This window comes from Giraffa tippelskirchi, chromosome 7 (assembly GCF_054371585.1).
Source record: "Giraffa tippelskirchi isolate mGirTip1 chromosome 7, T2T-mGirTip1v1.2.pri, whole genome shotgun sequence".
NCBI lineage: Eukaryota > Metazoa > Chordata > Mammalia > Artiodactyla > Giraffidae > Giraffa > Giraffa tippelskirchi.
This window is the reverse complement of record NC_137281.1, coordinates 156,730,587-156,747,836: the sequence shown is the minus strand read 5'-3', so window position 1 is coordinate 156,747,836 and position 17,250 is coordinate 156,730,587.

The window sequence follows — 17,250 nt, the reverse complement described above, 5'->3', positions numbered from 1 at the left end:
ACATCCCATGAACAGAGGGACCTGGTGGGCTGAGTTCATGGGGTTGCCAAGAGTCAGACACAACTGAAAGACTGAACAACAAATGGGAAGCCAATGAGGATCATGAGCCATGAGAATGTCTTAAAGGAAACTCCCTGATCTTTGGGCAGTACCATCAAATCTAGAACACAAGAAAACTGAATTTCAAGAAATGGATGTGGTTAGAGTCCAGATGTTCAAGCTGTTTCTTTTTTTTTTTTTAATAAATTTATTTATTTTAGTTGGGGGCTAATTACTTTACAATATTGTAGTGGTTTTTGCCATACATTGACATGAATCAGCCATGGGTTTACATGTGTTCCCCATCCTGAACCCCCCTCCCACCTCCCTCCCCATCCCATCCCTCTGGGTCTTCCTGACCTGCATACAGGTTTCTCAAGAGGAAGGTCAGGTGGTCTGGTATTCCCATCTCTTTCAGAATTTTCCACAGTTTATTGTGGTCCACAAAGTCAAAGGCTTTGGCATAGTCAATAAAGCAGAAGTAGATGTTTTTCTGGAATTCTCTTGCTTTTTCAATGGTCCAGTGGATTTTGGCAATTTGATTTCTGGTTCCTCTGCCTTTTCTAAAACCAGCTTGATCAAAATCAAGCCAAGCTTGATCAAACCAGCCAAAATCCTCTGGACCATTGAAAAAGCAAGAGAGTTCCAGAAAAACATCTATTTCTGCTTTATTGACTATGCCAAAGCCTTTGACTTTGTGGACCACAATAAACTGTGGAAAATTCTGAAAGAGATGGGAATACCAGATCACCTGACCTGCCTCTTGAGAAACCTGTATGCAGGTCAGGAAGCAACAGTTAGAACTGGACATGGAACAACAGACTGGTTCCAAATACGTAAAGGAGAATGTCAAGGCTGCATATTGTCACCCTGCTTATTTAACTTATATGCAGAGTACATCATGAGAAACGCGGGCTGGAAGAAGCACAAGCTGGAATCAAGATTGCTGGGAGAACTATCAATAACCTCAGATATGCAGATGCCACCATCCTTATGGCAGAAAGTGAAGAACTAAAGAGCCTCTTGATGAAAGTGAAAGAGGAGACTGAAAAAGTTCCTAAACTGAGATACTGAGTCACATGTTATGTTCTTATACCTCTTTATTTGATCATATCCTTTTAGGCCCAAGTAAAGAGCTCAAATAATCACAAAATCTTTGTCTGTCAGAATCCTCTGTAGCATTTCATTTGAAAGGAGTGGGTGAGGCAGCGTCCTCACATTTGCAGTCCATCTGTTATGTCTTCAGTCTAGGAAGACTTGCTAGGAAACTGAGTGTGTTATTTCATTGCATCCTCACAATAATAAAAGACAGAGTTATGATCTCCATTTGACAGAGAAGAAGCTGAGTCCAAGAGAGAATCATTGATCTAACCAACGTCTAATAGCATCGCTAAGACACAGGCCAGGCCATTGAGCCACAGTATCCCAATGTCCATTCCATTACACGAAGGCAGTCTTCCTCTAAGAGAAAATAAAAACATGGCCATGTGTTTTCAAAAGTCCTTGGCTTTGGTGGGCATCATCTTACAGTCAGGCTTTAAAGATATTTGATTCACTGTTATGTGAAACTTCATGGCATGAATGGTGAAATATGGAACATGACAGCTTCTTTTACACTAAACCATGAACCATATCAGTTGGAATACCACAATATCCATAAGTATCCAACAAGGATAAATGGAAATCTACTTTTTATGACTAAACAGAAAACTCATAATATAAATTAATCTTAAAATAATCTACAGATGCATTCTAAGTGAATTCACCATACAAAAAAAATCTAATTTTTAGATTTTTGTTGAACTGTCCCACTTTATAGAGTGATCCACTTCACTGGAGTATGTGAAGTATATGGATGTGCATGTAACATGTTCTTCAAAAGTTTTTAAACTGTTTTGAATGAGCTTTTAGATATTATATTGAGAATTTTCTATTAACCCTAGATTTTAGGAATATGTCATTTCTTAAAAAGAAGTATGGCATACAAAGACAGTTTCCTAAAGCTTTATGCTAAAATTATATTCTAACATTAAAATATTTAAAAGCCAACAGATGAATTAATTTGGTGTATAATGCATATAAAATATATTAATTGACCATTGAACACCATGCATTACTACATTGTAGAAATTCTTCTTACTACCATGACTTGCCTTATAGCCTTTAGAAGATTTTTAATGTTCCTGGGAAAAAGGATTCATTCATTATCTTTTTAGGTTTGCTCAAGGACCTGGAAACAGGGGGATGTCCTGGATGACCTTTAAAGAACCCTTGTATTCCTATGACTCTGAAATAAATTAAAGTTTTATGACCACATTATGCATAAGCGTCAGTGGATCTGGAAGACAATGAGGATGAAGCCTGTGCTCAGACTCTCCCTCCTAGTATTTATGCTTCCTATTCATTTCATGCATAACTAATTTCATATAGCAATTGGTAATCGCATCTTGGTAATGACACCACAGGCATCACAAAACAATTGCAATCATGGCTGCAATTCATTGTAACTACAGCAAAATGCCAGCACTGAAGCTGAAATACCTTCCTGACCCACCCAAAAGTAAAGGATTAGAAGAACAAAATATACCTTTGAAATGGTCACCTTCTAACTTTTAGTTCTAAATATTCTGAGTTCCTACTTTTCCTTTTTTCATTTTCAAGAACATAATGGTTTATTAAGACTGTGAGGCCTAGAATTACCCCTGCATTCCAAAACAGAAAGGCACATATACCTTGTTTATACAACTTTAACAATGATACCGTATTTGTCAAACTTCATTGTGTTAAAGACTTGATGATACTTACACATAACATGGTCATAAATAGAAGGGTATATATTTCCCTGACATGTTTCTTCCATTAAGTCAACAAAAGTAAATTTAGGGATAAGAAGTGAGTATTATAAACTTGTTAAAATAACAAAATCATTGCTCTTTTCTACCTGGAATTGAAAAACAGTATCTACTTTTGATAACTCCCAAGTCCACTTGGAATATGCCAATAATACTACAATAATTAATAGCATACCTTCTGTGGCCCTTTTAAATCTTACAGACCACTTATGGTTTTATTTTTCATCTCACACTCATAAAATTCTGTTAGGTAAATAGAGCCAATATTATGATGTCAAAATCATAAATGAGGAATCAGAGGCCCGAGGGATCTCAGGAATATTTCTGTTGTCAGCCAGGTCCCTTCCCAATCACTATGGAACTGACTACTGCCTCTTACTTAGTGTACGGCAATCCAGAAGCCCAAAGCGGTCAGCAGGGGAATCGAGTTGGAACTGGACATTCAGTGGCTGGGACTCTGCGCCTGGCCCTTTTGTCCCCCTGGCTCATGAGAGCTGCTGCTGCCCTGGGCTCAGTTGTGCGCCAGCTCTTCTGGGATGGAGCGAAGGTGTATATTATCATGGTAAAGAAGGGTCATTCTCTGTGACTGTTTCTCGGTTGTTGTTCAGTCACTACGGCAGGTCGGGTCCGACTCTCTGCGATGCCATAGACCGCAGCACGCCAGGCTCTTCTGTCCTTCACCATCTCCTAGAGTTTTCTCAAATTCACGTCCATTGAGTCAGTGATGCTGTATAAACATCTCATCTTCTGCCACCCCTTTCTCCTTTTGCCTTCAGTCTTTCCTGGCATCGTGGTCTTTTCCAATGAGTCAGCTCTTCACATTAGGTGGCCGAAGTACTGGAGCTTTAGCTTCAGCATCAGTCCTTCTAATGAATATTAAAAGTTGATTTCCTTTAAGGCTGATTGGTTTGATCTCCTTGCAGGACAAGCTGACTATTTCTACCATTTTATTAACTAATAGGAAAGACATTGGCTTTTGTTGAGCAAGAACTTCTGTTTTGAATCACTTCAAAACCATGGAGTCACTACTCTTGTTCTTCTTTAATCTTGGAATATTGGGTGGGGGCAGTTTAGTTGAAGCAGGGTTAGTGTACCCTAGTCAACTCTTTCCTAACTAGTCACCATGAAAGAACCGACCTGTAGACTCCATTGTATATTACTAATATTACCAATTGTTAAACCGTTATTTGTTCATATTTGATTTAACAAATACATCTCAGGGAATTATCCATGAGTATGTGAGTGAACTTGGTCAAAGTTAAATCTCCCCAATACTACATGATGTATTTTACTCTTAAAATAATAAATATTGTCATTTGTGAACTCTAATGATTCTATTAGTCTGAATAATTATGTTTTAGTTTTCTTTCTCTCACTATAGACCATATCTGTAATTTTTTTTTTAATCAGAAGTATATAATCTTCATTGACTTCAAGTATTTCAGGAGTATCTCTTTTGAGTTAAATAATAGTGGCACCAAAAATCAAACAGCAAATGCATCTGTTAAGGTGCTGATGAGAACAACCCTAATGCCCCCCAGCAGTCTCAAAGGACCCAGCCCACATGAGTAACTGTCCATTGGCAACTTACTACCAAGAACCATTTAAGAGAGTTGTTAGCAGAAACCATTCCTCACAGGTCTAACAGACAGTGTAAAAGGAAAGGAGGGAATTATGATTTCAGAGATAAACTACAGAATTAAGATCCATTTTATTTTCTAGTGTGTGTGTGTGTGTGCAGGTGAGCACTCAATAATATCCAACTCAGCAATCCCAGGGACTGTGGCCCACCAGACTCTTCCATCCATGGGATTTCCCAGGCAAGAATACTGGAGTGGGTTGCCATTTCCTGCTCCAGGAGATATTTCTTACCCAGGGATTGAACCTGCCTCTCTTGTGTCTCCTGCGCTGGTGAGTGAATTCATTACCACTAGGTAGGGAGGCAGTCTCTAAATAAAGGAAAGGACGCTTTGGCTTTTGAATTGTCAAAAGTTCACACTCACCAAATGCATTATAAAATTACATGGTGCAGAAAAATTAATGAGCTTCGAAATCCCCAGGAAAAGTGAAGCAGGGGACTCTGGTCTATCCTAGAGATATTAAAGTAATAGAAAGATGTTTCATGCACTACCAAAAACAGCAAAATTAACAAAAAATAAACAGTTGGGAAAAGAGCAAATGAAAGCACATTAAAAAAAGATCATATCAAAATGAGTTTGCAACATTAAATTATTAATTATTTTATTTAATTATTATAATTGATATGAAATGTGTTGGCTCTTTCTGTGTAGTTATAACAATATTATTTTGCATACATATTGATGGGTTACTGTTACATTTGTAAAGCAATAAAATCTTTAGAAAAGGAAACTTATTTGGTTCCCATTTCAAATAAGTAGTGACTTTTAAAATTGTACAACTTAGAGTTTGTCATTCACTCGAAATCATGGTTTGAATTTAATAGCAATCTTTCAATATTCAACCTGAAGAATCTCATGACTGTGGAAAATGTATAGAGAAATACATCTATATGCACCTGGACTTTAGGATAAAGCACATTAGCTGAAGAGAAGTTAGTTCTTAAATCTCCCCTTCGCTTCATACAAACTATGAAGTTTTAGCAGTGATTCTTTGAAAACAGATATATTGAACAGTTCTTAATAAAGTGCCAGCATGAACATTTGAGATTTTTCTTGACATTTTAATTTTAATAAAAAATAAAATAAATTTGTCAATCTATTCTCTTGTGGGAAATGAATTCATGTATTTTTTTTTTCTATTTATGACTAAATACTCAAGGATTATTCTGTAAGACTTATTTAATGCTCTGTTTCTTCTATTTCTATGTTTGGCCTCCAGAATAAGGTTAGTGGACACAGTTATTTAATAGTTGAATACAGTCTTCTATGTACAGTGCATCAAAAATGCCCTAAAGAATGTAAAATGATGCAGCCACTATGAAAAATAGTATGGAGATTCCTTAAAAAAACTAGAAATAAAACTACCATAATACCCAGCAATCTGACTACTGGGCGTATACCCTGAGAAAACTATATTCCCAAAAGACACATGTACTCCAGTGTTCATTGCAGCAAAATTTACAATAGCCAAGGCATGGAAGCAACCTGGATGTCCATTGACAGATGAGCAGATAAAGACGTTCTGGTACATATATACAATGGAATATTACTCAGACATCAGTTCAGTTCAGTCGCTCAGTCGTGTCTGACTCTTTGTGACCCCGTGGACTGCAGCACGCCAGGCCTCCCTGTCCATCACCAACTCCCAGAGTTTATCCAAACTCATGTCCATTGAGTCAGTGATGCCATCCAGCCATCTCATCCTCTGTCATCCCCTTCTCCTCCTGTCCCCAATCCTTCCCAGCATCAGGGTCTTTTCCAATGAATCAGCTCTTTGCATGAAGTGGCCAAAGTATTGAAGTTTCAGCTTCAACATCAGTCCTTCCAATGAACACCCAAGACTGATCTCCTTTAAGGCGGACTGGCTGGATCTCCTTGCAGTCCAAGGGACTCTCAAGAGTCTTCTCCAACACCACAATTCAAAAGCATCAAATCTTTGGCACTCAGCTTTCTTCACAGTCCAAATCTTACATCCATACATGACTACTGGAAAAACCATAGCCTTGACTAGATGGACCTTTGTTGACAAAGTTATGTCTCTGCTTTTTAATATGTTGTCTAGGTTGGTCATAACTTTCCTTCCAAGGAGTGAGCGTCTTTTAATTTCTTGGCTGCAATCACCATCAGCAGTGATTTTGGAGCCCCCAAAAATAAAGTCTGACACTGTTTCCATTGTTTCCCCATCTATTAAGGAACAAATCTGAGTCAGTTTGAACTGAGGTAGATGAACCTAGAGTCTGTTATACAAAATAAGTCAGAAAAAGAAACACAGATATCATATATTAACTCATATATATATGGAATATAGAAAAATGGTACTTAATGAACTTGTTTGAAAGGAAGGAATACAGAATACAGGAATACAGAGTACGGGCTTGTAGACACAGCAGGGGAAGGAGAAGGTGAGAAGAATTGAGAGAGTAACATGGAAACGTATACATTACAAGGTGTGAAATAGATAGCTAGTGGGAAATTGCTGTATAACATGGGGAGCTCAGCCCAGTGCTATGTGATGACTCTAGGGATGGCATGGGGTAGGAGGTGGGAAAGGCATTCAAGAGGAAGGAACCATATGTACATCTATGGCAGACTCATGTTGTTGTATGGTAGAAACCAATACAACATTGTAAAACAATTATCCTCTAATTAAAAATAAATTTGTTAGAATGACCAAAAAAAATTGCAACATTGAATCCGCTAATTTTGGATTACTGCTAAGTTTCATAGAGCAAGTTTTCTTCCTTATGCTCATTATAGTGGTTTTGCTATAAAACTTTCTACACACAGGAGCACAGATTCTGGGTGGGGAGAAGCATAGTAAACATGTCTGATTACTCTCTCTTTCCTTTGATTTGAAAATCAGGGGTTACACAGAGCATTTAGAGCTGGTTCTAAGTAGTCATTTATTGTAAATAGTAATGTTTAAGGAGTACTGTGACATCATCAGGAAGCTCAGTGACTAATAAAGTCTTCTATGGAATCCAAACCTTGTTGCTAATATGACTCTTCCTTCCCATCATAATTTGTTTGTTTTTGAAAGTATAGAAAGTCATCCTCTTTCACATGGAGACGGACACCCTCCTTCCACCGAAATGCCAATATCTTTTATTCTATTTGTTCCACAGTAGAGCCTCTAATCTGCTGTGCTCAAATAGCATTATGGTATACTTCCATTATTCATATTAGAAAGTAATCAACATAGAATCAATAGAAAGCATGTTTACTCAATAATTAATTAAATTTCCTAGAGAAAATGAATGTGCAATAATGTAGTAACCTGTGCTACAAAACAATGTTTTTTTTCTTTTCTTATTTTGGCCGAGGTTGCCATCATCCATTTCAAAAGGATCAGAATAAAATATGGGAAATTACTGAAAAAGTACCACAGGAGACAGGCAATGTGACCACTGGAGAAATAAAGACATGTTCATTGCGCTCAGACCTCTGGAACGTATCCTAAAATGATTTAACAAACATTGTAGTCTTCAATAGAGGATAGCATCATACAAAATCTGGGGTAGAACAACAAAAGGATAATATCCACTAAGATCCATCCGTGGGGCAGTGTATCAGCGTTCAGGCTTGTGATACCTGGATGGCAAGTGTCTGCTTAGAGTCATAGATCCTTTAAACTGTGAAATGTTAGTGACAGAAATCATCAAATCCACTCCAGTATTCTTGGCTGGAGAATCCCGTGGACAGAGGAACTTGGTTGGATACAGTCCGTGGGGTAGCAAAGAGTCAGACACGACTGAGCACACAGGCATGCATCTCTATTATAAGGTCGCTGTAAACCTTAAATTAACAAGTACATACAGCAATTTGCAGCATGGAATGAAATGTACAAATGTTTATTTTTATTATGAGATGTGAAAAAAAAAAATCAGTTTCTGGAGGGTAGGTGGTAACTCTCTATACTCTGTTCAGTTTTGCTATGAACCTCAAACTGCTCTGAAAAATAAAATTTAGTTTTAAAAATCTGGAATATTTTGTCTATTTTGTCAAATTGAGAAACTCTTTTCCTCCACATTCCTATTTGCACCCGGAGGAACTTCCATTAGGAACATACTTCAAGCCTCTCTGGGGCCTTAGTCTCCTGGGAAAGAATTACTTGCCTGGTGGATGTATTTGGGAGAAGGAGCTGATGATTATAAAATTAACTGCTCTGCCTTTCCTATTTTCATGGATCCACCTTTGCAGGAAGAATTCTTCCTGGTGTTGGTCTCTACATGGAACAGGCCCCATAGGTGTGACCTATTAGTCGTCCAGCCTTGTCAGAGACTGGCTGGATAAATCTAACTCTGAGATTAGGAATTAGCAAGCCCGGCAGAGTTACAGATCTAAAGTCAGTTTCTCCAATTCAACTATTTAGGTATCAAAGCTGGTATTTTGATTGCCATTTTTCTAACAAAATGGCAAAAACAAAACAAAAATTTTCTAACAAAAATTTTTCCAACAACTACCTTTTTATTCATTTTGAATTTGCATTGGGAGTGAGGTGTTTTCTATTGACCCCCTAAAGATGCAGCACGCCTCTTGGGGACTCTCAGTACGTATATGTTTGTGCTACAAGCTGGAGTAGCATTAGAAAAGAAAGACAGTGAAAGTCACTCAGTTGTATCTGACTCTTTGAAATCTCATGGACTGTAGCCCAAAAGGCCCCTCTCCCCATGGAATTTTCCAGGCACCAATACTGGAGTGGGTTTCTATTTCCTCCTCCAAAGTATCTTTCCAACCGAGGGACTGAACCCAGGTTTCCTTCATTGCAGGCAGATTCTTTACCATATGAGCTACCAGGGAAGCCCTTGCTTACCTTCAAATTGCCCAATGTATTTAACCAAGAAAACCCAGGTATTCATGTATAGACTTGTGTGTGTGTGTGTGTGTGTGTGTGTGTGTGTGTGTGTGTGTATGACTGTGTCTTTCTGTGCCTGTGTGTGAGTATATGTATATCTATGTCTAAAACTAACACTTATGGAACAAGACTTATTAGAATATGTTGTGGATCATGCTGGTGATAGAAAAAAAAATGTTGATACCCTCGATCAGTTCCGAAGATATCACCTTTAGATAATCTATTCAGTCTCAGTCTAAACCTCAGCTTTTGGTGTTGTTTTTATTGTTGTTACTGTTGTATTTAAAATGAGAACAACCACACTAACATTAGTGGCTTATGATGAGAAGAATATGGAAAATCTTTGACACATATTAGTATCTTCAATACATATTGATTTCCATCTTGCATCAACTTCTTTCCAGATATGTGTGTGTGTTTATGTGTGTGTTAAGTCACTTCAGTCATCTCTGACTCTTTGTGACCTCATGGACTGTAGCCCAAAAGGCTTCTCTGTCCATGGGATTCTCCAGGCAAGAATATTGGAGTGGGTTGCTATGCCCTCCTCCAGGGGATCTTCCAGACCCAGGGATTGAACCTGCATCTCTTATGCCTCCTGCAAATTCTTTACCACTTGTGCCTGTCTCAAATAAGCACCATCAGTTCACTAAAAATGTGATTCTCATATGTGTCCATGTGGCACAGGGAATTCTAACTGTTCTATGGACATGGTTAACCCTACTTCAGTTATTATGCTAAATGCTAGTTTTCCCAAGGAGGTCTTCATTAATAAAAATTATATCCCCATTTACTTTCTCCTGACCTCTTGTGCTTCACCATATTGACCAAAAATTTTAATGTCATATACACCCTTATAAGTATTTGCTTAAAGTTTATTCCCAACAAGAAAGCCAAAGTCACAAGAAAAAAACGTCAGTCAACATGATTCAATACTGTACATCCAAGACCTAGCACAGAATAGGCACCAAATATTTGTTAAATGAATAAATTTAAAAAAAGAAAAGAAAGTATTCATACAATCTAAATGCCAGATAAGTGCAAGAGCAAGCAAGAATTCTTGGTGAATTCTTTCACCTAAAGTATCAAGTTGTGATAGAGGGTCATGCTTTTGTTTTTTATAGACTGTCATAACCACAGCTGAGCAATATCTCACTCGAAAGTCTTCATTCTTTTAAAATCAATAAACAGGCTCCAAAAGTGAATTAGAAAGGTCGCAGCTGAAATGCATGCCGTCAAGTTGTCATTAGAGACATAAGGGCATGTATGTTCACCCATGCACCCTGTCACGCCTTGAGGTTAGCAGGGTTGCTATATCTGCTACTCAAGGAGAATGGTCAATATTTATATCTAGCTTGGATCTCCCAAACATTATTTCATTTTCCAGAGAGAATGCCTTTGGCCCCATGAATTTCCCCAAGAGCATCTTTGGTAAAACATGTCTGAAGCCCTCAAGGAGGGTCATTCATTGCAGTATGTATGATGTGCCTGTGTCAGAGAACAGTCTCTCTAATGGCATGATTCATATATACACGGCCCTTCCTTTGCTCTTCCAAATGCCTCTATAAAGAAGTGGCAGTGAAATTTAAAAGGTACTTACTTAAAATACAGATTGTTTGCAAAGTATATTAGCTAAAATTCAGCCAAGCCAAACTCAAATAAACTAAGGCCATAAAAGTAATACAATGCTTTATTATGTCTTAAGGCTTGTAGTGTCCTTTATTAGAAAGCCACACCAAATAGCCAATCTTTCTGCCTTTCTCTTTAGTAACTAGTAATAAGGAAAGCTTAGGAAAGGCATGCATCAAATGCTTTGCTATGAACACTTGGAAGGGGCAGAGGAACTCTGATTTATTGAATTTGAATCTGCTTTAGTGTATCGAGGGGCAATTAGCACTACAGATTGCTCACTCTTTACTCTCAGGACATAAAAGCAGAGGAATTAGATACAAACTTTACCTCCTTGAAGAGCTAAGAAAAAGACTGGTCACTGCCAGATTCTTATCAAGATGACACACACATTTAAATACAAATATTACAGGAGTCAAGTTGGGCTTCCCTGGTGGCTCAGATAGTAAAGAAGCTTCCTGCAATGCAGGAGACCCCAGTTCGATCCCTGGGTCAGGAAGATCCCCTGGATAATGGAATGACTATCTGCTTCAGGATTCTTGCCCAGAGAATTCCACGGACAGAGGAGCCTGGCAGACTACAGTCCATGCGGTTGCAAAGAGTCGAACACAACTGATCGCCTAACACACCACAGCAACAATTACAGGAGTCAAGTTAGCTGGATTCAGTGGGAACAGTGCAGACTTCGGATCCAGACAGAGCTGAATTTATACCCCAGTAGCTATTCACTCACTGTTGCCGTCGGAAATTTGCTCATAGCACTCTGAGTCTTAGTTTTCCATCTATAAATGGGGTAAATCCTGTTGCTTTTAATGGCTATTTGTCAGTTACACATTATGTGTAAGACGTAGCACAGTGCCTAGATCACAGGGTGTATTCAATCGATTTTATTTGTTGTCAACATCATTATCTTTATATAATGCAATGTGGGCCAGAACAGCTAATGTACAGGAGTGAAGTTGACCTTGCCTACAAATGAGATTGATGGAGACCATCATAAAAGGAAAGATCTGGGTAGTGATAACAATACAGTCACAGATTCTTTTTGATTACTATCCTTTCAGACCTTCCAACTCTCTTTTCTGTATTTTTAGTTTCTCACATAATTATCATTGATACCTTCTTTTCATTTGTTAAAGCATGCCCTTGTATCTCATCCTAAATCTACATAAAAAGATGAAGAATAACAAAGCAATCTTGCCTTGATCCCATAGCTCCTTCTAATCACACCTCCACTCTTCTCTGACTCTTTCACACAAACTCTTTGAAAGGGCAGGTGTGACTTTATTCCATGCAATCATTTTCTCGCTTTCAACCTTGAAGGTGGTTTCTGCCCCCACAACCCAAGCAAAACTGTGATCACTAAAGTCAGCAGTAACTTCCCAGCTGTCAAATCCAACAGCTGTCTTTTGGCATTCATGAATCCATTCTCTGCTTCACCTGTCAGTACCTTCAACCTTTTAAAACACTCCGTGTATCTCTGGCCTCCCGCCCAGAGCAGTCTCTCTGTCTTTGCAGATGCCTCCTCCCTTGCCCACCCAGGAAACATCGTGCTTCCTTCCATTTCTATCTTTAGCCCTTTGCTTTTCTGATTCTGCAGACTCTTTCAAGTCACTCAGATGATTTTTGAAACAAACTTGCATTAAAGATTCCTAAATCACTCTCTTAAGACAGACCATGAGCTTTGGTTTCAAGTGTGTATATATCTGAATATCTGTTAGACTTCAGTGTTCTTCATCCAACATCTTGAATCCAACATGTCCAACACTACATTTATTAATTTCTTCCTGACATTACACTTTTGTCTATAATCTGTTTCTGAGTTAGACCCTTGAACCTACATACAAGCTATGGATGTAGAGAGTTTGGGTACTCTCTCTCCATGACTCAGCACTCCCCAACATCAGTTGGCAAGATCCTCATTTCAAAGTTTCTCTCAAAGCTGTTACTTCCTCTGTGTCATTATTACCTTTCTTCTCTAGGCAAATACATGTGTGTCCTAACTGGTTGTTCCTGTCAAACCTTCTTTTACAGCACTGAGAGGATCAGCTATTTAAATATAATTCTGATTATGTCATTCACCTCTTAAAGCCCTCCTTTGACCATCCCTTAGTTAATCAACCCAATGTGGCTCCTTAATGTGGTTCATTTAATGTTGTCTCAGAGATCTCTAGACTGTCCTTACTTTGTTTTCTTTTCATACAACATATGACTTTCAGTAATCACTATCCTTAATAAATTATGAACGTTGAGGATTTGGACATTCAGGCATAAAAACATTTGGTGAAGTAACTTGAAACCAAATTCATCTTCAATAGTGATGATTCACGAGGCAGTTGTGATTTCTTTGCATCAGACATTCTTTTGGATCCCATTTTCCGTGTTCCATTGGTTTTTCCAGGTGGTGCAGTTGGTAAAGAACCTACCTGCTAATGCAGGAAACACAAGAGACTCAAGTTTGGTTCTGGGGTCGGGAAGATCCCCTCGAGGAGGAAATGGCAACCCACACAAGTATTCTCGCCTGAAAAATTCAAAGGACAGAGAAGCCTTGCAGACTATAGTCCATGGGCTGAAAAGAGCTGGACACAACCAAGCACAGATTCATCCATTCATTCACTGGCTTGGGTCTAGACCAGTCATTGTCAGCATGGGTTGCCTGGTGGAAATACTTGAAAACATTATTTAAAATAATGTTGAGGTCTGAGTCTCACTTCTAGATATTCTGATTTAAGTGGTCTGGAACACAACCTGAGAATTAGAATTTTTTTAAGTTCCCAGGTGATTTAGTAAAAGTTCAGAACAATTATCTGTATTTTTATTATTTTTAACTGTGAAAGGTATAAATATTTCAACTGCATGATGTTTATTTCTTTTTTACATTCATTCATTTACTCTTTCAGTCCACAAGCATTGACTGAAAACCAGCTCAGCAAAGCGGTCGAGCATCATGATAGCTGCAGGGAATATGCTGGTAAATAAGGTGGCAATAACATGGACCCACCATGTTCAGCATTATCGCCACCTACTATAGATGACTATAGTAGATTCTGTTACACAAAATGACACTGTCATCTATCTGTGTGACAATTCAGAGTCATCTCTTTGAATGACTGGAAGTAGCCTCCAGCCATGAAGACAGCTGCTTCTGAAGTAACATCATGGATGCCAGCATGTCATTAACAATGACAAGGGATCCTTCTCTCAAATTCTTCATGAGCCTTCTTTCTAAAAGCCAACTGATCTTCTCTAACTTTCCCTTCTCATTCCTTCTTTCTTTCTCCTGACAGAAACTTTTGTTTATTTCCCAATTATTCTCTCACTGTTAAAGTGCTAAAGTTTGAAACATTAGGATTAAACAGCACGTCAAGAATTTTGGTCCACAGACTAAATTGGCTGATCATGTAAAAAACTACATGTGATTTGGTTCTTACTATTCATTTTTTTAAAGAGCGGCAAGAAAATATCACTAAAGTCGAATCCTACTAATTACATATAAACATAGTAATTTTGTGTTAGACAAATATTTAATGCTACAACAGTAGATACTTCTACTACTACTAGCAATAATAATAATAATATAATGATAGTTACATTTATTGAGGTGTTTTAGTTTTTTAATTAGGCATTTTTTCTTTACCTGAATTAGCTTATTCCATTTTCAGTGGGAAACAAAAATGAGACTCTGTGTAACATTTTAAAATAGAAGGAAAACTGAGCACAGAGAACTTATACACTGGTGTTGGCCTTCCTGGTGTTAAACAAATGAACAGGGACCTGACATTCTTTAAAATCTAGATACACTCTCCAAACGCCTTTGTATTTGAGCTACAAACTCTTCAAAGCCTCTCACTGCAGACACTATTTTTGCTTGTTTTGTGAAAAATGGCCTTGTTTTCCAGTTAATGTTGTCATGAGTCAGTTAGTTCATGAGTTTCAATTCAGCAGAATTTCCAGAGAAGAATGCTTTTATAATGTTTTAGATAAAAGTAAGCACGTCAAAATCTAATCCATGGTATCAGAGTTTTGGCAGATCGTTGTTCAGACTGAAATGAAAAACAGGATCTCCTAAGGGAGTTCTCTTCCATAATGAAATCATTGAAATACGACGGACCCCAGGAGGAGGACTTTCAAAGCTCTAGCCATTGGCAAATAAGAAACCAATTGAGATTTTGTTTATAAAAGAAGATGGTGTAATATTCCTATAGTTTGATATTAGGAAGGAAGCCAAAAACCTAAATTGTGGACCATCTGGAGAAGAATTATAATGAAGAAAGCCAACAAAAATATAATTACAACAACTGGCTTAGAAATAACAATTGCATTGATTAAGAACAGCCTAAGTAGGGATGTCAAGAGCACAGTCTGCGTTAAATGTCCATTTCAGTTTCGTTGTAGGAAATAGAAGAAAATGTTCTTGTTTGTAGGCTGAACTCCCATATGCAAGAGATATGAGAAGAATTTGGTAAAAGATCAGATGCGAACAAAACTGACAACCTCTGCTTTTGTGAGTTGAAAACAAATAAACAATTGAAGAGTGTCAATGATATATGATAATCTATGGTTGGTGCTACCTGGGAATACAGAGACCAGGCAAACAGTCTTTTCCTCCAGAAGCTTAAATCTGACCATACATATAAAATCACAGTCTCCATACTAGTTGAAGAATAAAATGATTATAATAGACTCAGATGCAATCATTCAAAAATAATCCATAGTACATCAATTAGAACTTCTCTATTTCCTGTACCAAAACAGGAATTTATTGAATTGATAATTAGGAGGAATAAACTTTTAATGTATGCACAGATGCCTTCATTCTTTTAAAATAATGTGCACCCATCATGTTAAGCATGGATGCTGAAATAAATATAAATATATATATACTTTTCCTCATGCCGTCATGATTTGAGGAAAGAGAATTTTTTTTTTAATGATTAAGAGGCAATGAGTGAAGAAAGGAAATAAGAGTATAGGTTTGATATCAAGGTGAAAAGGAGATTATAGCAAGGTTTCTAAGAGTAGATTTCCTTAAGCTGAAGGGTGGCCAAGTATTAATATTTCTTAAGAGGAGAGAGGGGAATAGATAAAAAGCACCTGAACAAAAGCTCAGTCCCCTGCCTAAAAGAAAGGCTGGAACACTAGTGAAAAGTATTGAAGTCGCTCAGTCATGTCTGACTCTTTGCGACCCCATGGACTGTAGCCTACTAGGCTCCTCTGTCCATGGGATTTTCCAGGCAAGGGTACTGGAGAACACTAGGAAAACATTGAATTTTGGGTATGTGTGGGCTCAAGAGAGGTTAGCAGATGATTCAAGAGCAATACACAGAGATCGAATTGTTAGGGCCATACATATTAAGCAAAAATTAAAAGTAAAGTTTGACTCTGAAATTACTGAGAAATCGGTTATTGATTCTCTGCAAGAAAGTGAGACAGACTGATCTGCATAACAAACTACACCTCAAAATTTGGTTATACAGAAAATTAACCAGATTTGGGATCCAGAGCAAGAGGAATCTGCAATATACGGTGAACAATGCAGGCATATCTGATTGCTTTACCCTTTAATAATCTCAAAATCTCAAATCATCACTCCAAACCATTCTTCATTTTTTATCTATTGAGAAAGGCTGGGACATTTATTATCTACCCTTTCTGAACATATGCTATTGCTTCCCCTTCAGCTACCAGATCTGGTTATTGCTCGATGTTTGTGTTTTAATATAAAGAATTTTTCAAAAGTATATGTAAAACATATAACCTTTTTTCCTTTGGAACATTCACTTTTTGTGTAGCATTTTATTCAAGAGGCTGTAACCATATACTTATTTTCTCTTACTAGTTTTACAATATTGTTGCTTATTTTAAAATTATAATCACTTTGGAATTGTGATCAATTTGTATACAGGGAATTCCCTGGTGATCCCATGGTTAAGATGCCACGCTTTCACTGTGGAGGGCTCAGGTTCCATCCCTGGTCGGGGAACTAGGTCCCCACAAGCAGTGCACCGCAGGTGAAAAAAAAGAGCCAAAAATGTTTAGTATACAGTATAAAGCATGAATAAGCATATTTTTCTTCCAGAAGGGTATTATTAATAGTTTTACAATGTCTGAACTTTAGGAGCAGCTGGGTGAAGGGTTCACAATATTTCCTATAGATTTTTTTTTTGACTACCTATGAATCTATAACTATCTAAAATGATTTTTTTAAAGGGAGTGTTAGCCAACTGCTCCAACTGAA